Below are 23546 nucleotides of genomic sequence, written 5' to 3'. Positions count from 1 at the left end.
ATCCTTAATTCGGCCTTCATCCCCGTGCAAACAACTTCTGTGAAACAAATCATCGACTTCAAATTAATCAGTTTATGTGAGAGCAAACACAGCTCATCAATAAAAAACAAAGTAATAAACCACAGGAAAATGCCTCTAAGCCAGACACAGTGCATTTAAACTCTCCAATTTATTTTGCATGGGAAGGAGGGGAGATAGCTCTTAAAACTTTGGTCTAAATTAGACTTAATTCAAATCATGCTGCTATGAAACCTCAAGGCCCAGCTCCTAACAGCAGTGCAACCGTCTGTGGAAGTGAGTAGGAGATTAAGATAATCTGCATTGTGGGATGCCAAAAGGAGGTGGGAGGCCAGCCTGGAAAAGATGAGTCCTTCCCTCAGTGCTGGAGGAGAAAGAGGAGGGAAGGAGTAGAAGGCCCAGGCCCAGGCTCTCCCCTGGGCCTTTATCTCTTTATCAAGAGATAAAACTCTTGATCCACCCCTGTGATGGTTGGGGTGTCTGCCAAAGTCATGTCAGAGGAGGGTAAAATGGAAGTCCACCACAAGAGCACCACCTCCACCACAGTGCTTGCTGTTCCCCCGTGTTTTCGATACCTTTAATGCATGCGGCCCTGTTGGCAATGATACTTCCTCCTCAATATCCCACAGGAAAATATCAGCCTCAAGTCATCAGCACCATGAATTCCCCTACAGCTCAGTTAAATGCTGCATGTCTTCAATTCGAATTGTGTGCTTCTATCTGATTAAGTCTTTCCTATTTCCAGAATTATTTTGACGTGGGGAAGAGGAGAGGAAGGGACAGGGGAGAGCAATACACTTCAAGTAAAAATTGCAGCCATTCAGGATTTCAATCACCTCAGCAAAAATATGCTTATGACACAAATATATGCATGTTATTAAGTTAGCAGGGTCTTCTCTTAATAGTGCAATTAGCTTTCATAGGAAATAGACCCCTGTACCATCTTGAGAATAGACTCTCGGGCATATGTTTTTACATAACACCAGGAACACTTCTTGCAAATTAAAGAAAGCATTTGTCATCTCCAGTGTTTACACTGAAAAAGTGGCGTTTTAAATGCTGCATTAGCATCAAATCCCAAGGGACACCATGAGCAGCCTCAAGCAAGGAGCGCTCACCCAAGCAAAGGCCGCACTAAAGTGGAAGCTCTGGCCATGCATCCTTGGTTTAATATATTACCAGCAGGAGGAAAATCTGGTGCCAGCACAGCAAATTTCTGCACAGAACTCAGACTGCTGCATCAGGGCCTCTGTCAGGTCTCTGTCTTGCAAAATACCCCTGCCTCCCTCCAGCCTGGCTTGAACCTACATGAACCTTCTGCAATTCCCTTCTCACTGCTTGAAGGAGGGGAGCACTGCACTGGGGGGTAGGCAGCAAGACCTCCACACCTCAAAGACTGTCTGTGAGCTCATCGACAAGTCATGCTTGGGATGTCTGAAAGACATGAAGACTTCTCTTCTTGCAAAGAGGTAACGGGTCTCTGCAGCGGCCCCATCCCATCAGGACCTCCTGCAGAGATCTGAAGCTTGCTGGCCCTGCACGGACATACCACTGAAAACCTGCATGTCGCCTGCCACTCTGCAGTTTAGGCAAAAGCAGCTTTGTTTTATTTCAATTACTCTGGGGTTCGTAAATTGTCACCCTTATCCATCAATAGGATGGTCTTCATTAGTCTGTTCCCCGTCATTTAACATGCCTATAAGCCATTGCCAAACAGATTATACTGACTATTCCATTAATATCCTGTATTCAGCAAATGGGGAGGAAATTGTATTATTCTGGTAACTGTTTAATGTTTGCCACCAGACACATGAAGCAAATGTGTCCAGGAAATGCTTACTTGCCCGATGTCACCTGATGAATAAGTCCAGACACCCTATTCATTTGAAAGGAAGCCACAAGAAATAACTGCAAAGAAAGTAGAGCTACTGCACATAGCAAGAAGTAAATGAGCTAATAAATACTGCCATACTGTATTCTCGCGTGCTAAGTAATGTTTTATTACAGCCTTTAAAATTAATGCTTGATATTTTGTTGGTATCAACACATGCTCAAAATGTATGATACTTCACACTACAAATGCTATCAGGTGACAAAGCAAACCCCACCGCGGGCACTTCATCACCTGAGCAAAGGCACAGAGTAAAAAACCCAAGTCCCCACCCTCCCTTCCCACCGTACATAACCAATATTAAAAGCGGCATGAGCCATTTTATTCTTGTCAAGATCAGTTTTCTCACCTGGCTACCACAAGCCGTGTTTTCATTTCCCTACAATAGTTTTCCCCTGTCTCCTACTTTACCTAAATATAACCTTTCAACCATGTTATTGGCCTGAATTTAACAAACAAAAAACAACAAGCAACCAAACCAAACCAAACACACACACACACAAACTAAGAAATCCCAACCACCTAATACCTGGATAGTGGCGCTTGGCTGATGGGAACGTGCTTCCTGCTGGCTCCTTCTGTGACCAGAGGAGAAGTAGGATTTCCAAGTGCACAACTCACATCTCAGATATGCTAAGTCACCTTCTGAGGTTACCCAAGTTTCTCAGCCGGTACAAGAACAGTACAAGGCTCTTCATGACAGTACCCTCAGGAAGATGCATCCTGACCCACCTGGAATTTATTTTCATTTTCCTGGTTCGGTCTTGACATGGAGACAGGAGGATGCTGACAACAATACTCAGTTTTTATTACATCCTTTAAAAATAAATACTTGATATTTTGTTGGTATCAACACATGCTTGGAACATCTGATACTTATACTCCACAAATGCTATGCAGAGACTAATCAAACCCCACCATGGGCACTTCACCACCTGAGCTTTTTGTCAGCCTACTCATTTAATATCTAGAACATCTACCAGCTATTTTGCTAGGAACTGCACCTAATTACTGCAAAATACACTGGGGGTATGTACAAATAAATTCTGGCACATCAGCAGCTCTATATCAAATAAAACAGACGTCTGACAATTGTTATGCCAGGACTGTCCATCAGTTCAGAAATAAAAGTGCCTTTCTGCAAGGTGTCCTCTAAGAGGGAAGCAAACACACAGGGGCAGGGAGGCAAGGAGAAGAGACGGGGGGAGGCAGAACGTCTGGTGTCTGAGATGTCACTGGCAACAGGACCACACTGTCCAGCAGAAATCCCAGAGGCTCCTAATCCAGCGGGGCTGCTGGCTCCTTGCTCCAGCAGATCCCTTTTTCTTTCTCAGCACAGTCACTTCCACCTTAACGTGCAGAACTCAGACCCATCCTGCCTGTGGTCTTTGGCCTACGAGAGCAACTGGCAGTTCAGACCCATCCACTAAAGGCCAAAGATTAAACCCAACAGAGGCTGCATTTCCAGGGAAATGAGGCAAAAGTACACCGTGCCCCTCGTTGGAGTGGTTTCACAAGTCTGAGTGCTCTTGTTTATGTCTGAGAGCACCAGAGGGGCACCTCCCTGAACCACCTGCCTGCACAGCCCATGCTCTTCAGCCTTATCCACGTTTCTAATGGCATGTTTAACTGATCCATTATACACGTGTCACAGCCAAGCTTTACAAAAGCTGTCAAAGTGCAAGCCTTGGCAACAAAACCAACCAAAGATATGTAAGCGGCAATCTGAGAAGATACTCCCCAGGAATTAGATTTTGTAAACAAACATTTCAGCTAATTGCATTCTTGTTCTCAGTGCAATGAAGGCCCCATTTAGCCAGAGCATTTGTCTACGGAGTTTAGTTTCTTCCACTTAATGAATGCTGATCCTGTCTTAGCCTCGGCTGGTATATCATCAGGATCAACATGAAATGCTAATGGAGAAAGATGCTTAATATCATTTCAAGTGTTTAAGTTACAACCACAGCTATTAAAGCAAATCCATTTTACCTGTTCCTCCTCAGGCTCCCCAGTGAGACAGATTTAAAAGTTTCCGTGGGGAGAAGTGATTCATAAATGGCTGCACAGATCAGAGAATAAAGCCTTTCACTGTTAATTACAGCCAGCATTTTCCAAACTGAAGCTGGTCATTTCGCCGGCAAAACGCATAATTAGCAAGGCTCATTTTATATCATCGCCTTCACAAATTAGTCCACTTTTTAAAAAGCAAGGTGGCTGCCTCTGGCAGTAGGCAGCAGCATGCTGGCCAGACAGGAAAATGAGGCTCTGTTCTCTGCTTGTAGTCCATGGCAGAAAATCCAACAGGGTCCCCAGTTTTCAGTTCCCTCGTGGGTTCAATGTGGAAATCAGAGTTCCTCGCTGTGGCATCACTAACATGAGACTCTGCAGTGCACCCAAGTAAGGTGATCACTGTGGTCCCACAGATCTATTTCTTCCTTGCAAGAAAAGCTCCCTCATTTCCAAACTTTCCCACTACTAAGTCAAAGCACAGGACGTGAAATAGCCATAGCACTAAGGAGGAGACAGTGGAGGAAAAAGCACCTTTGGTTAGCAGGCGGTAGTCCCTGTAGAGGAACCACACCGGGTCCAGCCCAGGTGGCATCCATGACTTCCTTGCTTCCACTTTGGGGATTTCACAGGAATAGCAGGAGAGGCTGATACATGAAAAGAGATGCTGCTGTTCACTTGCTCAGAGAGAACGCTCTCAGACACGATCTGCATTTTAAAGCAGGTCTGTTTCCTTCTTCCCGCGGCTCAGACTGCCCCTCACCTTTTTGAGGAATAACTTCACTGCAGAGGCTTCTGGTGGATGTGCCTGCCAAAATCCCCATTTTGAACAATGCACCTGAAATACCGGCTGGGACCCCGAGCGCTCACCAGGCAGCACGCTTCACCTGCTGCGCTGGCAGCGATCGTTGGAGATGCTGAAGTTACCCTCGTGCAGATTTTAAAAGGCCACTGTTTATGCATGTAAATTCTGAAGGGCATTAGCGGCATAGCTGACACACACTGACAGCCAGCACAGCTCCGGGAAGGGAATAAGCAGCAGCGACTGCCTGAATAATTGATGTGCTTTTACTCTGCCCCATGGCCCAGTTATTACATTGCTCACTCTCTTCAACTGCCTGTGGTTTCTAAATTAATTAGAAATCTTAATGTCATGGCCAGCCAGTTAAAAAAGAAAAAAAGGCATGGAGTACAAAAGAAGAGAGTGCTACTGATGCCCTTGAGCCTTGGGATCTCTTACGTTGGCCTGAGCAAGCAGAGAATAAAAGCAAAATCTCTATTTCTAGAATTTTGGACCGATGCTAACAGCTGAGCCAAGACAAGAGCAGACCCTCACGTGGCATGAAGTCGACTCCATCTGCAAAAAGCCCTCAACTCCTTCTTCGTGGGGGTGAATACCCACATGGAGGTCACCTCTCCCAGAAGATGAGGCAATGCTTTTCCAGGGGATAGACAGCACACATATGGAGAAGCTAGAATCTATTCAATAAGATGAAAATGGTGCAAGCATCTGACATGTATCTAACCTGGCCACAGCAACCTGGTGACACACTGTACCCAACGAAAGGACACTGCTGAATCCAGGTCTTGAGAAATTATGGAGCTGGTGGTTGCCCTGCTCGTACAGTCGACAGAGCTAAATGTCTCTGTGGGATCCGTTTCATGGGCTTAAAAAAATTGTGTGTGACTTGACCTCAGAGAACAGGAGAAGCTGATAAAAATGACATATTGATCACGCATAACAACAGGGTGGACATTTCTTTGCAACACACAAAACCCTATCTACTTACAGTATTGTTTATGTCTGAACTTTAAAACAATGCCTATAGCTTTTAAGAAACCCAGTGGGAATAATTCCCCTGTTTGAGCCACATTGCATTAAAGCACAGGGAATTTCATTGCAAGTCCTTTGAAAGCACTTAGCCATGATGAATCGGGGGGTATATTGAGTTCTTTCCTTGCTTGCAACAAGAAATACAGATTTCTTAGAAATCTCCTTAAAACTGTACCAAAAGCATAAATAAATATAAAGGATTGGATTGCCTAAGATCATTTTAAATTGCTCAGATAACTTAAGAGACTAAACTTTTACTTTTTTAAAGAAGAGAACCAAGTAATCAAAATACCAGTGAACTCCACAGTGCAGCATAGTTCTTGTCTTTGCCACTACATAGCACGTTACTGTAACCTGCAAGATACCTAGGGGGAAAAAATGTACAAAACACCTTTCCATTACTGCCTTTTTAAAATTTATGATTTAAAAGAAATTGGATTTTTGAGTTTCTCTTTTTAACATGGATAAAATAACCTTATACTCAGAGCAATGAATTGCTTGAGTCCCCATGACAGTTATTGTACACTTCCCATACACATTATAACAGTCCAAGGGCAGAGAAGAGAGCTGGGGATGGTCACACAACGCTTTACAGTTTTATGTGACACTGTAAATCCTAATGGGAGTTTCCAACAAAAAAGAGTCCCATTCATCATCACATGGAAGGAAATTCAAAACACTGTGAGACAACACTACAGGGGAGTGTGGTTTGTAAAAACTTAATGCATTTTGTTCGAATGTTTATTTGATTCTAGAGCTTCTCCTTCAATCTCATATTTTTCCTCTCCTGTCATAATTTCCTACTAAACTGATGAATGCAGTCCACCACAAAACATACACAAGAATGAGAGCAAGTTGCAAATGTAAGCCCTTTTATTGTGTTTCAACATATTTGCTGAGAACCGAGATGACGCTTCCATTTGCTGTGCAGGAAAATGGGCTTTTAAAGAACTGTAATACTGATACACGAAGGTGGCATCGGTCCACTTACATGATTTGTTTGTGCTTGCCGTCTTTGTTTACATACTACCTCTAAAATGCATGTGCTAATTATTTGAGAGGGCACTTCTTTACTGGGAGAGTGACAGAGCACTGGGACAGGCTGCCCAGAGAGGTTGTGGAGTCTCCTTCTCTGGAGATATCCAAAACCCACCTGGATGCCGTCCTGTGCAATGTGCTCTGGGTGACCCTGCTCAGCAGGGGGGTTGGACTAGGTGATCTCCAGAGGTCCCTTCCAACCTCAGCCATTCTGTGAGTCTGTGACCAGTACAGCATTGCAGACATACTGAACACAAGATGTCACTCACATGCATTTTTCAAACCAAAACAATGAAATTAAGTGTCTCATAAGAAGTTATGCACTCATAAGTTAGGGGTGCATACGGAAGCCTTCCTGACCCTCACAACATTCCCTGTTTGTGCTCTCCGTATCACTTCACATCTGTGTTTTTAAATACCACCGTGCTAACTTTTTTATACCTAAGTGTACAGACTTCACATTATATATTTCCTTTTGCTCTCCATACTGTGGCATCTGCATGTAGGCATCTCTCCTCATTTTGAAGTAATGACTTCTATACAGCTGGAAGGAGGAACCAGATGAAATAGGACCACGATTCTTCAACATGGCCATGCCCTCCTTGCCCAACTTGTATGTCACTTGCCTCCAGAAAGAAGGAAAGTGCAAAAACACACTAGGTCCTGCAGAGGTGCGTGCCTCTCAGCCTTGGAAAGAAGGTGGAACAAAATACACGAGACAGTGGCTGAACGAAGCTGCACCGCTTTCCTCGCTGCTTTCCAGAGCCTACTCTTTCAACATGCAGCCCCTGGCAAAGTGGCTCATGAAAGTTTGATGACCAGCATTTTGTTTAACACCAGCAACTGAGCAACAGCCCTGTCGAGCTGCAATACCCAAGCAAAATGTCACGACCCAAGAGGATCAGAGGACCTGACGGAAGGAGGCAGGCTCACAGGCAGCAGAAGACCTCACGACCCCCAGAGCCGGGTGCACCACCCCACGAGTGACTTGGTCACCAAAACATGGGGAGGCTGCTGTTGTAGTGCTGAAAACCAAGCCTCCTTCGATACCTGCACCCTGTGCTACAAGGCTGTCTGAGGTGCCCTTGCAAATATAAAGAGCTCCACAGCATTTTCCATTGGCACATCTAAACCTTGATTTTCTCTTTTACCCGTTTCACATTTACATGCACTGAAAAAATTCACACTATGTTATTCCATAGCATTTTACTTCAGCATTTTTATGCTTTGCTGCCTTTGTTTCCCTCCTCCCTTTCCATACAGGAATATTTTCAAGAAACAACTGTGAATGCATAACTGAAAACTGAAATACACAAAAGCCACATACAGAGACAATGCTATAGGCTCACACAACATAATCAGGTCGAGAGGTTTAATATTTTAGCATGGCTAAGAAATAAAGGTAGACTTTGAGATGCAGTAATTACCTTTTCTTGTTCTTCAGGTGCTAAAAATCCATACGCTAGTTTTGCAGAGTACCGAATTCAGCATTTCTGGAAACAAAGAGAAAAAATAATTAAAAAACATTTATACTTGCCTCTGAGGACTTATTAGGCACTCATGAACTTTCTGCTCTACAGAAATACATAAACGTCCTCTGCGACAGAGGATACAGCAAGGAACAAATGTTTTTGGACAACAGATCTGATTTTCAAAAGCCTGTACAATTTATTTTAATCTTTATGCAGCGCATCTCTGTATAGGAAGACAGTAATAGCACGCAGCTATCAAAGGCTGGATGAAAAATCAGTGGAAGCTATCATTGCCAACGGGAAAAATAAAGAAAAAAAAAAAAGAGATACAGGTAACTTTCAAATATATGTGCGCATATATGCACATACACACCATGACAGTCACCAACAGGATCTAGATAAACTACTTTTATACTTGAGGATTTATCATATGGTTTTAGAGGTTTCTGCGCCTGAATATTAAAGAAACATCTGGTTTGCAAATAACATAAAATGAATTATAATTGTAAGGATGCTATTTCCTGTTCCTCAACAGTTACACCATAAATTTCCTCCCCTTATATCTTCAGTATTTTCTTCTACACATAGTGCTAGATGCTAAATGTAACGTTAATTGATTAAAGCATGAAATGCGTGGATCCAAGTCAGCCTCCTGGAAGTGCTGAGTTTACTAGTAGCAATTGCACGTGAAAATTTGCTCCTCCTAGCTGGGGTTGCTACAAATGAAACTTCAGTGGGAATCATTTTTGTCAGAGCCAAGCTGGATGGCGCAGGACCCTGGGATGCTACCCAGCCCCATTCAAGCAATTAGAAAATAAAATAAAATAAAAAATCCACAGAAGGGATATAGCAATGACTTCACCTCCCCACATCTTGTTTCCAACAAAAGATACAAAATTTAGAAGAAGTATGTTAAAATGGCAAACAGCAACTGCAAAACCTGAAAACAGAAGGATCCCCTGTTGAGTCCAGTTGCTTCCATAGTCGTGTGTGGCAGTGGGTCCCTAAAACCTTTCCTGATACGGACTGCAGGACAGCTTTCCCCCTCCTCCTTCCATTGCCATGGCCCCAGTTCCCTACCCCACAGCCAGCTCATCCCATACTGTAAAAACTCTGCAGACAAAAACCAGCAGCCCTAGGGCTGTGGTTTCACAGCACAGCCAAACTAGAATGGTCGTCTTTAATCTCTGATGCCCCAATGAAAATTTCACCCCAGCTCTACGTATTCTTCAACAGACAATCCCCAGGGAGTAGGAAAGGAAGGAGCTCATACGGCTGAGGCATCGGTCCCCAGTGCATAACTAATCTTATTTACGTACTAAAGGAGCAATCACTTGTACGCAGTAACCTTGGAAGTCAGAAGTAAATTAAAACTTAAAACAATGCTTGAGAGTCCAGCATGCGAGCCAGTTTTTGAGTGATTTCTCTATAATAGGCAAGAATGGATGCTCGGGAAGAAAAAGAGACTGTTCCGTGCCTGTACGTCAGCAAAATTGCCTCTGTAAGCAATAAACAGGTTGTGGACAATCTAAGAAATGTACAGGCAAACTCAGGGTAAGACTGGCTATTATTTCTCATTGTACAAATGAAAAAGTCCCCAGATGTGAGCTGTTTGCAGCCTTGGATTTTGATCAAATATATACCGGTTCAGCAGGAAAAACGTTTTTGCAACTGCAGAGCAGATCAGGCAACACCTCATGAGGGCATCCATATACTTTATTTCTAGGAAAAGTGCTATTTGTTTAGACTACTCTACTTATATTTTATTGCAGAAACTCCACCTGACTCCAAGAAGCTGTTGGAGAATAACCAATTTGATGGCAGCTGTTTAGAGCAGGAATGGTGGTTCGCAGAGACTGAACAAGTTAATGTCTGTTACCCCATTACCTTGCAATGACTTTTTAAATGAAATTAAGACAAGATCTTTGTTTCATTTATGATACTCAGGGTTTCGCTTCTGCTTAGATCATAAAGGGCTAGAGATAGCACAACATACAGTGGTTTATGGCTCTGCTGTGCTGTTTTAAGGATTCAGTGCATGTTCTCCTCACAACTTACCTTTATTTTATCATAATGTGAGCGTACTGACTGGTAAATCTTTCTTGCTTTCCCTCCCCAAATGTCAAGTGTATAACCTTGAGTTGGCCTCTGCCATATGCTATTTCTATGCAGATTTCAAATGTGGTTTGGGGAATTTTTGTTCTTATTTTAATCACAGAAGGGAACGATACCTAGACTCCTGCACAGCAAAGATTTTTCAAAATACTTGCTAGAGAGTCAGAACTGACTGGGAGTGGGTGCAGAGCAGGAGCTACAGGGGTTTAGCATTAGATGATGCCCTAAAACATAGAACGAACACATTAAAGGAGGAGACGTTGCTTTATCTCTGACTCCTGTTAACACCCACAGCCTTACAGCACCTGCCCCCTGTGCAGTGGGAGCTCGTTTTTATTTTCTTTCACTGCTTTCCAAATCACTCTACCAACCTGCTCTGAAACCAACAGCACTTCTTCTCAGGAAGCATTTGTCATTTCTCACCCAGCTGTACTCAGCCTGGACAATGGACTTGGGGTCACATTTCTGAACCACGAGTGCACTCTGGCATGAGGTTTCACTTCAGATACTGATGAAGTGGGGGAAATCATCGTTTCCCTCTTGCTCTGTCACGTGTTATTTGGAGCTCTACCTGCAGAGATTACTGGTAAAGGGGTAGCATACATACTTCAACAAAGCCTGCTCTTCCTAATGTGACTGCTGGTATTCATGTGGCTAAATGTTTCCGAATCTTCTGCTATGGTGAGTAACGCATCCGCCTGAGCAGGACACGGGCATGCTGCTCTGCCTCTCTGGATGCCAAAAGAAGGGCAATTAATCTGCAAACCAGTGCATTGCTTCACCCCTGTGCCAAAACAGAAGCAGCTATTAGGGAGAGGAATGATAAACACTGTCTGTTCAGCAACAGCAACGGCTGGGAGGAGAATCCATCACGATGGGATGGCTCACCCACAAGCTGCTGTCTTCGCCACAACGCCAAATGGCCGACCAGCCATTGATGTTCTGCCTCTGTTCCAGTACAGCAGTGAGCGCCCAGCTGAGTGCTTTTGGGGTTGAAAACCCATACGGAGCAGCACGGCACCACTCCCGGTCACCAGTGTCTCTGCATCAGCCCTGTGAAACCAAACCACGAACTCTCCACCTACAGTGGCTTAATTAACATGCACCCTTACAGATCTTTCCAAAACCCACACACTGACATCCTCCATTACCAGGCTTCTTCTTTTTTTTTTTTTTTTTGGATGAAAGTGATTAAAGCTAAAAATTATAATTTGTGTTACAGAAGCCCCTAGAGGCGCTGGCTAGGCTCAGACTTCATTGTTCACAGAACACAATGCAAACAAATCTCTCTCCCGAAGAGCTCATCCTCCAAGATGAGGAAATCAAAGAATAGCAGAAAGACAGGCATGGAGACAAAAAAAAAAAGTTGCTCAAGGTCAAACAGCAGGCCACTGGAGGAGCTAGAACAAAGCCCATTTCCTCAGCTGTTCAGCCACAGCCCCATTCATGAGGCCATGCTGACTCTCCCATACAAAGCTGATCAACTAATACACTTTATTTATCAAGTGTCAAGAGCAGGTAAAGTGGTTCATAGTGTTCTTTGCTGTTCTCTGTTGTAATACGTGTTTTTGTGGTGGCTCTCCACGCAAAGCTAGCCATGGCAGTAAGAGTTACCTTAAGTGGGCATCACAATTGTAAGATAATAAGGGAGATTTAGATAAAATATGCATTCCCCATGTGCAAAACTGGAGCCAAAAGAACTCTTTGCTTTGGTAATGGTCCAGTCCCATACAAAAGTACACCTGCTGTTTCCCCAGGCCCTTTTTCCCTCTGCAAGAGCCTCTTGGACCTAAGCAGAGACCAGCTTTAAAACAACAGCCTATACTTATTGCCCCCATTTCTCAGTATCTTCAGCATCCCAAGACACACATTTTAGTAGAGGACAGACGTGTACCCAGTCCTTTGACAACAAGGCACCCAAACACTGAACTGTGAAAAGAGGAATGGTCGACACAACCCTACAACATGACAAAACCCTACCACGCGACCAGCTAAACATCCACCATGCGACAGAAGTGGACGAGTGCCTGACTTGTGACAAACCAAAGCTGTCACTTAATAATAGAAGTGTGAGTACCACCTGATGGAGGACATCGCCGCCATCTCTCTGTTTTTCACCTGACAAATACATCTCAAAGACATGCAGAATATAGTCACAGGGGATGCTACAGGCTTGGATCCTCTTGACCTGTTGGAGCAAGAGGGATGGAAGAGCAGGACACAGCCACAGGGAGCCTGCTTTGCCTGTGCCACGTGCCAGCTTTTGCCCCTCTCCCACCGTGCACTTCCTTTCACCTTCCATAGAAATTCTTCCCGTATGTTTCGAGCACATTACTGACAAATCGATCCCCCCTCAACTTTTTATTCTTCCATCAATGCTTTCAACACAGAGTGATTGCTCAAGTGCCCTTCTCCATCTTGCATTTCCAATTCTTTAAGGAATGGTCAATCTCGGTATGCATAATTATAATTGCAAATGGATCATTTTATCTTGTACTCTTCTATTTTAATGGGATTATGGACAGTCAAATCTCTATGGTAACATTTAAAGTCAAAACCTCCTATGTTATTCAGTTGTGTTTTACATACTTAAAAATATTAATATGCAACTAGTGATATTGTGAAAGATTAGATTTCTAACTACCCAGACGAGATACGACACCATAAATCTTATATAGTTTTCACTGATTACTAGAAAAATCTTTCAAAGACAGTATAGCTGCAATTTAGTCAAACTTCCTGCCATACAATTAGTCTGCAAGAGAGTGCTTCTGTTACGCTTTGTATTGTGAAAGGACAAAGTACTAGTGTGCAAAGTGAGGGAAGCTTTTAGTCTTTGTAAACAACTTTAGCACATAAAATATTAAAAGCAATGCTAAACTAATCTTTGGCAAGAATTACAGGCAATTCAGGGCAACTCGTATTATGAATTCGTTCAGTTTACCATTTAAAAAACATTAGAGTCTACCATTATGGTTGTGTATCACAGTGCTGTACATTAACCTCTGTAATTTTCTAACATGGTATATTGCAGTAACACAAATTAGCCTATCTGGCAAAAAGGCTTAAAAAGATGCAATATTTAAAGTGAGCAGACAGGAAAGCTCTTCTCTCCTTCCTGCCAAAGACAGCAAGAGAAAGGCCAGTCCTCTTTTCCTCAAAGCAAATGGTAAAATCCCATTAATTTCCACTGGAACCGACAGATCCGCAGCATCTGGGAAAGGATTCAGTCTAAATACATCACAGACATAACAGATGAATGATTTGGGGTAGAGGGGTCGTCTGCTCTCATTTTAACACTTCTGTGTAACAGGAACGGAGCAGGTCATTTCTGCAAGCTTGAAAATGCTTTGTGGGCTTTCAGTAGGATTTTCCCTTCAGCAGTTTTTTGCCTTCTGTCTCCATTTTCTTCTTGTTCGTATGCCTAATAGCTTTCAAATCTGTCATCTGAGTGGAAGAAGCTTAAAGCCCACCACCGTTACTGTTGTGGTGCCCATGTGGATGAAAATTTTGTTCTCCTATAATTAATAGTAAAATATTTAGATTTCATATGTTCTGTAACAATCACATCCTTTCCACTATGGAAACAAATTGCAAGCTAAATTTTCACCTACGTATTCCAGGGAAGCTTTCATTGCAAGACATCTATTTTAGGTACAGAAAAACAATCACAATAAAATACTTATTGTGTTTGCAAATGACTCTAATTTCTGAAGTTGAATTTGTCGGTCTTAAATATACTAGCAACTGAAACAGAAAGATGGATTTGATTCCAGTTTTTTAAAGATTTTTTTTTCTCTCAATTTGATTCCAGTTTTTTAAAGATTTTTTTCTCTCAATGGGATGAGAAAGAGACTTTAAGAAATGCAAAGATTAAAAAAAAAATGGAGGAAGAAAGAAGCAAAAGAAGAAAGAGAAACAAAAGAAAAAAAGAAAAACAGAACAGTGCCTAGTACTGGGACAGCATCTCTCACCTAAGGGATGTTGGAATCATGCTTCTGCTCTGCATCATGCAGAACACACACTTAAGCCTCATGTTCTCCCCTACGAGGCAGCTGGGACACTGTTCTCTTTCCAATATAACTACCTGGCTCCCTTCCCTCATTTTCCACTTCTAACATATCAAACAGAACCTGAGAAAACTCCATCCAAAGCCATATGCTTCTGTGAAATATATTGAGTTTGAGGATAAAAAGGTCAGCTTCATTTTGTCTCAACTGGCTCTAGCTCCCAGCTGTGGGGATGGATGGCTGCTGGGATTAAGCGAGACTTTTGTGTGTGTCTTTGGAGCAGAAAGCAGCCATTATTTCACGCTGGCATCCCAGGGACTTTTCCAAGCAATATACTAGTCCCAAGTGAGTTTGGAAGCAAGCAACCAGGCAGCTATGTGAAGCTCAGGCCCTGGTATTGGAAGACCCAGTGGGTTGCCTGCAACAGCAAGTCATTTAATTTGAGAGGAGAAGGGAGCCTGGGGTCCTGCCAAATCTAATCCTGCGTATACGTGTCACAGCTGGATTTCTTCAAGCAGGGGCTATTACACTGGCACACCGCTGACCAAAGTCTTCTGTTTCATGTAAATTCCCAGCAAAGACCTTAGGAGATAAAACTGATTAATCCTAATTAAAATGAGAATCAAGGAAATGACACAGTCTGTTGAATCTACTTGATGAATCAAAAGCCTCCCTCATTTCTATGCTAATTGTCTTTTTACAAATGTGCAATACTCTCATATGCACAGAATAATGTTTTCATATTTCTCTTCACTTGGAGCATCATAGGCCAGATGTTAGAAAGCACTCACAGAGCCCTTCTGCATATTGGACCCCCGCAGAAATGCCTAAATGCATGTGGAGTACTTCTCAGACTTCTCCTGCCTTTAAAAAAGCTCAGAGCCTGCAGCAGTGGGACAGCCCAGACCCTGCAATTCGGGTAGAGCCAGCACTGGACAGGACAGAGCACCTCCCAAGCAGGACAAAACGTTGGCCCTGCTGCTTCCAGCTAGAGGGAGACATCACCCTCAGAGCCCCAGAGACGAAGCCAAGGCCTGCTAGAAAGAGGGGAAGCAGCAAGCAGCAGTTCTTCGTGGTCCATTTGTCAACGCAAAACTTGAGCCTGAGCCTAGAGAAGACATGCTGCCATCCTAGACCCAGTGCACCCCCATCCCATGAAAATAAATATTATAGACATTTAAATACGCCATAAAATGTGTAGCACTACACGAGCCTAGATGCCCCAGCAGCTCTGGGAAGGGAACAAGTGATGAGTTAAATTTAACAAGATGAACCCAACAAATCCTTCCTCTCAGTTTGCACAAGACTGATAACACTTAGAAGAAATACTCTTTCTTGAATTAGATGAAATGTTACTTGAATTTTTGTAAAAAGGCTACTTTCACATAACACCGTACCGCTGTACAGACATTTGGAAAAGCAATCAACGTGCAAAGGCATTCTTGAAATGAAGAAATGCATAACAGATCCTTTCAAAGACAGTTCAACTCAGGATGTGAATGATTTAAAGAGGAATGAACACAGCACACTGCTAACCCCAGCAAACCGAGAGGTGGGATGCATTTGGCACAGGAGGGGTCTCCTTCTCTGTATGTATGCAACACATTAAAGAGAACCACATTCAATTTGTATTCAGTCAAAATAGTATGTTGCCTAAAGTTGGGGGGGCAAACTAACCTACAAAAAGTGGTGAAGACAAACTGGATGAAATCCAGAATCTGCTGTGTTACTTGCTTAGACACCATTTATTATGGTTACGTTTTATTATACAGTAGTAAAAAATTACAAGGCAACATCCTGTGTTATTTCCCACTGGGATAAATGATACAGATGTACTATTAAATCTCAAAACCAGCACCAGTCTGCCAGGCTACATTCCATTTGTGTCTTTATAATGTGTCAATAGGCTGACATTTATGCCTTCTGATGGTAAAGCTATTTATATTATAGACATTTAAATACGCCATAAAATGCGTAGCGCTACACAAGCCTAGAACCCTGCCAATCCTTACCAAAACAACACACACAAAGCAAAAATCCCACCAGACACCACCATCCGAACTTAGGAGATACTGTCTCCATCTTTTCCATGCTAAGTCAATCTTCTGAGGGTTTCCTTAAACATCCTTATAAAAGAGGGTTAAAGCAACCTTTCTGCTATGCACAACTTCAAGCCATAATTAGCTTTCATCTTGCTTTATAGACTTTTGTGCTTTCCCAAAACAGCATTCTTCAAAACCTAAATCATCGGCCTTGTGATCTGTTGGGTGACAGGACATGGCAAACCCTTAAGCAGAACTGCAGGCCACCAGGCAGCCCTATCCCAAAACTAGCAACTTAAAATAGGAGCTGCGAGGCATCTACCCAGCTCTGTATTGCCGTTGACAGCAGCTGGGGAGTCCTTCATGAAGGTCCATCGCAAACCACTGCCCAAGGGCATCCTGAACTATGCAAATACACTGCTAAGTGGATGGCCCTACAGGCATCCCACTGAATCTCATGGAGAACAGATGGGGATGGTCACTGTGGGCCACAGTTGGTGTGTGAACTAAGATGCAATCTCACCATAGTCACTGGCACCAAGGATTTGAAGAGCGTCTTGTCCCATAACTCCTGAGTTAAAATGAGATCTCTCTGCCTGGGCGCCCAGCAGTTCCTTTGAAAAGGCCAACCTTGTGAGAAATCATGACAAAACGCCCACAGATCCTGTTATTAAATGGCCCACTTGTGGGAAACATGAAGACAAAAACATGCAAACTAACATACATCTTGGCCCCATTGATGGTCTCTCCATAACACTGTACCCCAAAATCTGCTAACTTGAAACAAGATGAATGGCTCTTAGAAACTGAGGTCAGAGAGCCAGGTTCAGGGACACACAAAATCATTTTCAGTGCTAGACAGTCAGAATTCAAAAGTCCATCCACAGCCTGATTACAGGAGCTGCCCAGGCCAGAAGTAGACTGGGACAGTGGTAGCAATGCACAGGGACTGCAGAAACAGCAAAGGAAAAAGGGTTTGGTCTGAAACCAAAGCAGACAACCTCCCTGTGCCCCAAGGCTGTTGTTGAGGCACTTCTTGTATGTATCAAGTTCCTTAATACTGTAAAAGATAAGCAAACAAAAGCAAAGAATGAGTCCAGAAATATGCAGCCAGGGAGGACATACTGGAAGGAGGGCTCCATGCTCCAATTACTATCCCCCCAGCAACTGGCGAGCAGGGAGAAGGAAAAGTTACGCGCATGCTACCTCAATAGCTTACTGCAAAGATCACATCTTGAAATGGTTATGGTTGAAGTAAGGGCTGCTGATATTTCAGGGGCTTATTTTAAAAATCCTTATAAGAAGATTACCATAGAAAACAAAGTTCTACGCGTTTTTTTTCCTCCGAGAACGACATCAGAGCCTAACGCATTAGAAATGCAACTGCACCAGACGCTGCACTAGGACTGCCTATGCTCAGGCTCCAAGAAGTGAAATGCCAGGCAGCTCCACTTCATTACAGTGCTTACAATCAAAATGAGACAGAAAGTGGTTGCTTCTCCACTCTGACAAGTTTTTAATTGCACCTAGAAATTACCTCCTACTTTAAATTTCATTTGGAGATAGTGTCTAATAGAGGCTGCTCAAGATGAGTTTTCCACACTTCTAAGTAATTATTATTAACGTGACACTAGCATCCTTCACTGGAATTTTATGCCACCCAAATAACTTCTTTTTTTAAAGATGTATTTATCATGAAACTTAGAATTCAATATGACTGAAATGCAAAATTATCCTGACCTTTTGATTTTGAGTGGCTCACCAGCCACAGTTCCTCCTTCATGCGGAGGCCCATCCCCTTTTCTATTTTGGTGACATTAGTAAACATCTTCTGAAGTGCAAAGGAAGACCTTCCCACATCAGAGTTTGAAGGCCTCACATACAGGCACAGCCTTAGATGATATTAATATCCAACACAAGAATAAAGACTGCTAACAGACTGCATTGTCTCAAGATGATGAGGTCCAATCTACAAGTCCCAGGATGGCCAGATTTTGATGAGTGTCTTCCATGACCTTTAAATGAGCCTTCACAAGCTCATTTTATGAGCTTTGCAACCTGTCAAGCAATATATTGCATGCGATTCTGACACACCAAATATCACCAACTTCGGGGTATCAGCAGAGCACAGGCTTTGGAAATCCTGTACTGGGATGAGAAGCAAGAGTTTATATAGTGGAAAAGCTATTGAAAGATGTGCCTTGGCTTTTTGGTCATCATTGCTTGCATTCACAAAATGGGGCACGTGAGTAAAATCCAATGTGAGGAGTGAGCATGTACTGTAAATCTTCACCATAAGGATCCGCAATGAGCAGGAGCCAAAAGCCACCATGGAAACAGGAGTCTCTTTGCAGATATTCTCACAAATTCAATTATCTAAATTATCTACTATTGCAATCCAGGGGGATTGGCCCTCTAGCTAATAATAAAGATTATTAAAAGGGAAGGAAAAAAAAAAAAGAAAAAAAGAAAGCTTCCTGCTGCTCCTAATGCAGAAAATAACCCTTTACCAAAAGGACAGGCTACAAGGACATTAAGGGATGCTACAAGAGATGTAGCATTAAGGAATTCTTAAAGGAAAATCCTTGAAGTGTCTCCCCAGTTAGAGAATCACAGAATGCTTCAGGTTGGATAGGACCTCTGGAGATCATCTAGTCCAACCCCCCGCCAAGCAATACACAATAAGTTACTATGCAGTAAGAGTGTTCAATACCTTTTTTTCTGAGAAGTGAAATATACATAAATATAAGAATGACAGACATATAAAGACATCTCTGACTACAGCTATTTTGGAACCGACTGCAACTGTCTTTGGTTTCTTACTCCAGATACCACGACGTTATCAGAAGCCTTTTAATATCTTTTAAGACCTTTTCCAGTTATTCCTAAATTATTAGGTGTGAATATGTGCATGTGTGTGGTATTTCTTTATTTCTGCAACCATGTGATAAACTGCAGTGCCACAAGATAAATTGCATTCAGTTTACACGTTTGACCTCCTCACTTGAACTCTGCCTGCTAATCCATTTCAGCTGGGACTATTTCTAATACGCCATACTTCCGAACACCTTTCCAACAGCTGCAGGGGCTGTGTGTGTGTGTGTTATGTTTTAAAACGGATTTTGCGTTAAAAATATTTTCTTCTTTGCACCAGAAAGTGGAACAGATCAGAAACAGAAAGACGATCCACCTGGCTTTGCCGGGCTGACATCGCTTCAGCCTCCAGCCGTGCAAGACACCGCTCCACCCCGCTGAAGCCATCAGGGTCTCTGCTTTCCATGGTTTTCATTACGCGGTTCTCCGACATGTGGAGCCTGCGGTTCGCAAGATGTCACACCTCCCATCTGTAAACAGGGTGATTTATAGCAGAGCTATTTGAACAGCTGCCCTGGCTCCTAGGAGCGCCGGGATTGAGTGTCAGACACGTCTTGACCCAAGGGGCAGCAAGTGCTGCTATAGGTGTTTGGCAAATATTTCTGAGTGTGCATCTGATGTTGGGCACTTGCACCTTGAACAGCGTCCCTACTAACGTCTGTTACTCACCTATGCTTCCATTAAAAACCTCCTCATAAGCAAGACTTTTCTCTACAAGCATTCTCATGAAGGTTTGGAGACCCGTACTTGGTCTTGATGCAGCACGCTACCTCACACGGGTGGGGTAATGTCGTAATGTCCCTAATGCCATAGAGAGACGTCTGTTGTGACCTGGGCACGCAGTTAAAACAGGCACTCAGCTGCTTGCTACCTGCTGAACTCCTGCCAAGCAGTTTGTACAATCCTCCCTTTTCAGGAAAACTGCTGCAACTTCTGGAATTAAGAACAAATAGCTCAGCTCGTTCGTTGCGATATAAAAAGGGTAACCAAGAATCAAATTGATTTGCTTTTCATTTCAAAGCAGGTAACTCTAGATTTTAATTGTCATTGCTGTTGGTACCCAGAGGTAGCACATACCCAGCTCTCACTAACACAGATTTTCTCTGTGTATTTGAGAAGGTCACTGCTTTTCAACCGCTTAATTTTTTTTCCTTTTTTAAATTTCCTTGCTTGGTTTCACTCTAAATTTTTTAAAAGGTAAACAATAAAGTTTTGTTTGCAGTTAGCCAGAATAAACAAATCATCTCTCAAATACTCACCACAATTTTTCACAGAAAGGACAAGAATAAGTGTTATAATAACTTGCTTAAATATCCGTGACAGAAGAGTCCTTCTGTTGCAAAGCTGCTGCTTGCATTTGACACACCTGACCAAACAGCAAAAATATCACTTTCTCAGCTTCTTCTTGAATCTCAGGCAAGACGGATGTTCCTGGTAGCACTTCTCTTTTATTTAGTTTATGAGTACATTTACTATCCATTCCAAAGCCTGAGAGCATCTAACTGCACAGTTTAAGCATGAGCTTAACTCTATGTATGCTCTAAAACCCCAAGATTCACCGGCGCATGCTGCCATGCCATCTTTTATAAATGGTTTAAAACTTAAAACTTAGCATTACTGCTGCAGCAAGGCAAACCAGCCAGCCCTTCTCAGCTTCTGACAACTGAGGGGTCTCATCAGCATCTGTAAAAATACCATGGACGAAAATTAAGGATGTGAAGGACCCTGCTGTACTGGGGCCTGGCTGTATTTTTCCAAGGGAGGCTTGATCACATCAGATACAAGAACACAACTGGCTGAACCAATTAGACCTGCATTTGTTATAAACTGCAATCAAATATTCATTTCATTTTGCAATGTCATCAGTAGTCTGACACAAGCAAAAGCAAATTAAGATGCAGGCAAGTATTTCAGGTAAGCATATATTTTTTAAAGGAGCTAAATTACTGGTTATTTACATCACAGAGACATATTGGGTGGGATGTCTGCAAGAAAAACCTAGCAACTCGCAGACTGGTTTCAGGGAAAACAGCTTTTGTGTGGTGGTCCATCACAACAAATACACCAACACACAAGGTGACATTTCTGTACCCACAGTAAGCCCACATCACAGATGCTTTCAGCTTCTAGAAAACTGTACTCATTTGTATCCAATAGCTGTGTCTGACTACCTTCTAGGCATATAGGTTTTAGTGGACACATTTTTTTCTACAGTCACGTAAATAAATGAATAATCCCTTCCAAATTAAAAATAAATAAAAAAATAAAAGGCATTAAGCAAAAGTCCATTTTTCTTTAAGTGCTCCTTTAAGGAAGTTTTGCACAAACAGGTGTCTCAATGGATACCAATGTTTTTTTTATAGCTGTCTTGTTTTCAAATATGAGAGATGGTTCTTTGACTCTTAAAATGACAAGCACTCCTCTGGCTTTCCTTAAAATGGAAGCAGCAGTGCATTGCCCAACTTTTCCAAGTGTAACTGTTGACAGAGGCTAATCAAGGGGGGAGGAGCTTTTACTAATGGTTTGACCTGAGAAAAAGATGACAGAACTCCAGTAATTGGAGCAAAAAAGGCTTTAATTTTCTTTCTTTTAATGAACCATTACAGAGGTCATTTGTCCAAAAATCATCAGCTGCTGAACATCTCAGAGCAATTTCTGATTATCCCCATTCCTGCTGGTGCTTCTTCGTTGATATGGAGAAGTAGAAACAGAGAAACATTGTTCTAAACATTTTACCAGAGCAAGGCTATTGGTTGAAAAAGCATCAAATGAATGACAAAAGGAAAACACAATCATTTAAACAGAATGAAAAAAAGCAGTGCTAGCCATTTAGCAGAATATTGAGAAGCAATATATTTGCATGCAGTATTAGATTTATCAGTAAAAATTCCGCTTTGAAGAAAGCTTTTCTATCATGGTTCCTTTCTTTTTTTTTCTTCCCTCTAATGATCTGTACACACACAAAGGAAAGTAATCTTAAAAGAAAAAAACGTCATTGTGCCTCAATGGTGCATGATGTAGTGGCTGGTGTTGCTGAGCACCCCTCGTATATGCTGGAGCAAAATCCATGCCCTTCGTACAGGCGGATTCACAAGCTCTGAAAATTAGAAGATTAGAATCATAGATTTAGATTAGAATCATAGATTTAGATTAGAATCATAGATTTAGATTAGAATCAATTCTATGATTCTAATTTTCACAGAATTCTCAATATTCTGCTCAATTATGGTTGTGGGCACCAATTCCAACACAGCTTCCTCTAATTCCCATAAATTCTTCCAATCTCCTACCCCACAGCTTCCAGCAGAGCTACTACAGACCAAAAATTGTAAAAATGGTTGGTAAAGTTAGGGTGGGGGGTACCACTCTCTTGCTTTACTGAAGTTGATGGTAAAACACCATTGATGCAAAAAAGGATTAACAAACCCACTGCAGATCCCGATGCCAACCACCACGCCACACAGACTGGCTTGGGAGGACCATGCCAGCTGAAATATGAATTTCCTCGAAAGGCAGTCCATACACAAACCTGACCAGCATCTGGCATCACGAGGAACGTTCAACGTCCTCAAATTGTAATTTATCAGGCACTTGCCAGCTGGAATCTCCTGGAATGCTCATCAAAACCACTCACATCTATTCTGAGCAGCGGGTGATCTCACATTAGAAATGGGAGCAGCTCTTTGCTTGTCCATCTCAATCCCTTGCTCAACACCAGCAACACAAGGACTTCCCAATAACCCCTATCTTCACAACCTCTTTCCCTTCCCCTTAAGATACATATTTATTATATATATACATTATAATATATAAATAATACATATAATTAAATATATACTTATCTTATATATCTACTTCCCCTTATGTTTCTGTTATTCACATGGTACCAGCAGGGAGAGAATGACAAAAAAAAAAAAAAAGTTGCAGTGATAAACAAAATGTATATAAGCAGAGCTGCCAGGAAGGTGTGTTTTTGCTGAGCACTATCAGAGAAATAAATTATAAAGAAATGTAACTGCTGCCTATTAAGAGACAGATTTATATGATAGCTAAAGCTTTCATAGTTTATGAAACAATGTCTAATAAAATGGCACAGCTATGATTTAGTAAGGTGTTTAAATTCGTTGTTACATATATTTTGTATTTCAGACTGGTCTTCGCTCCCAAGTCATACATTGGCTTTGTCTGATACACACATCCATTTTTGCATATGTAATGAACTTATCAGTTTCCAGTAGAAAAGGC

At 42.3% G+C, this 23546-nt stretch overlaps 2 protein-coding genes across 29 annotated transcripts in view; one reads left to right on the top strand and one right to left on the bottom strand.

Annotated features, from left to right (window-relative positions):
- LOC308195067 (uncharacterized protein) overlaps positions 1-23546 on the top strand; it is a 1623621-nt gene that overhangs the window by 899636 nt on the left and 700439 nt on the right. The window lies entirely within an intron of this gene.
- ADGRL3 (adhesion G protein-coupled receptor L3) overlaps positions 1-23546 on the bottom strand; it is a 535523-nt gene that overhangs the window by 426072 nt on the left and 85905 nt on the right. For all 28 annotated transcript variants that reach the window (XM_080591834.1, XM_080591831.1, XM_080591832.1 and 25 more), the window contains exon 2: positions 8216-8281. The gene's annotated coding sequence lies outside the window, so the exon portion shown is untranslated. The remainder of the gene's footprint in view (positions 1-8215; positions 8282-23546) is intronic.

This window comes from Anser brachyrhynchus (assembly GCF_964034855.1).
Source record: "Anser brachyrhynchus genome assembly, chromosome: 4".
Classification (NCBI taxonomy): domain Eukaryota; kingdom Metazoa; phylum Chordata; class Aves; order Anseriformes; family Anatidae; genus Anser; species Anser brachyrhynchus.
Note: the sequence above shows the minus strand (reverse complement) of the source record. Positions and strands in the feature narration are given on the sequence as shown.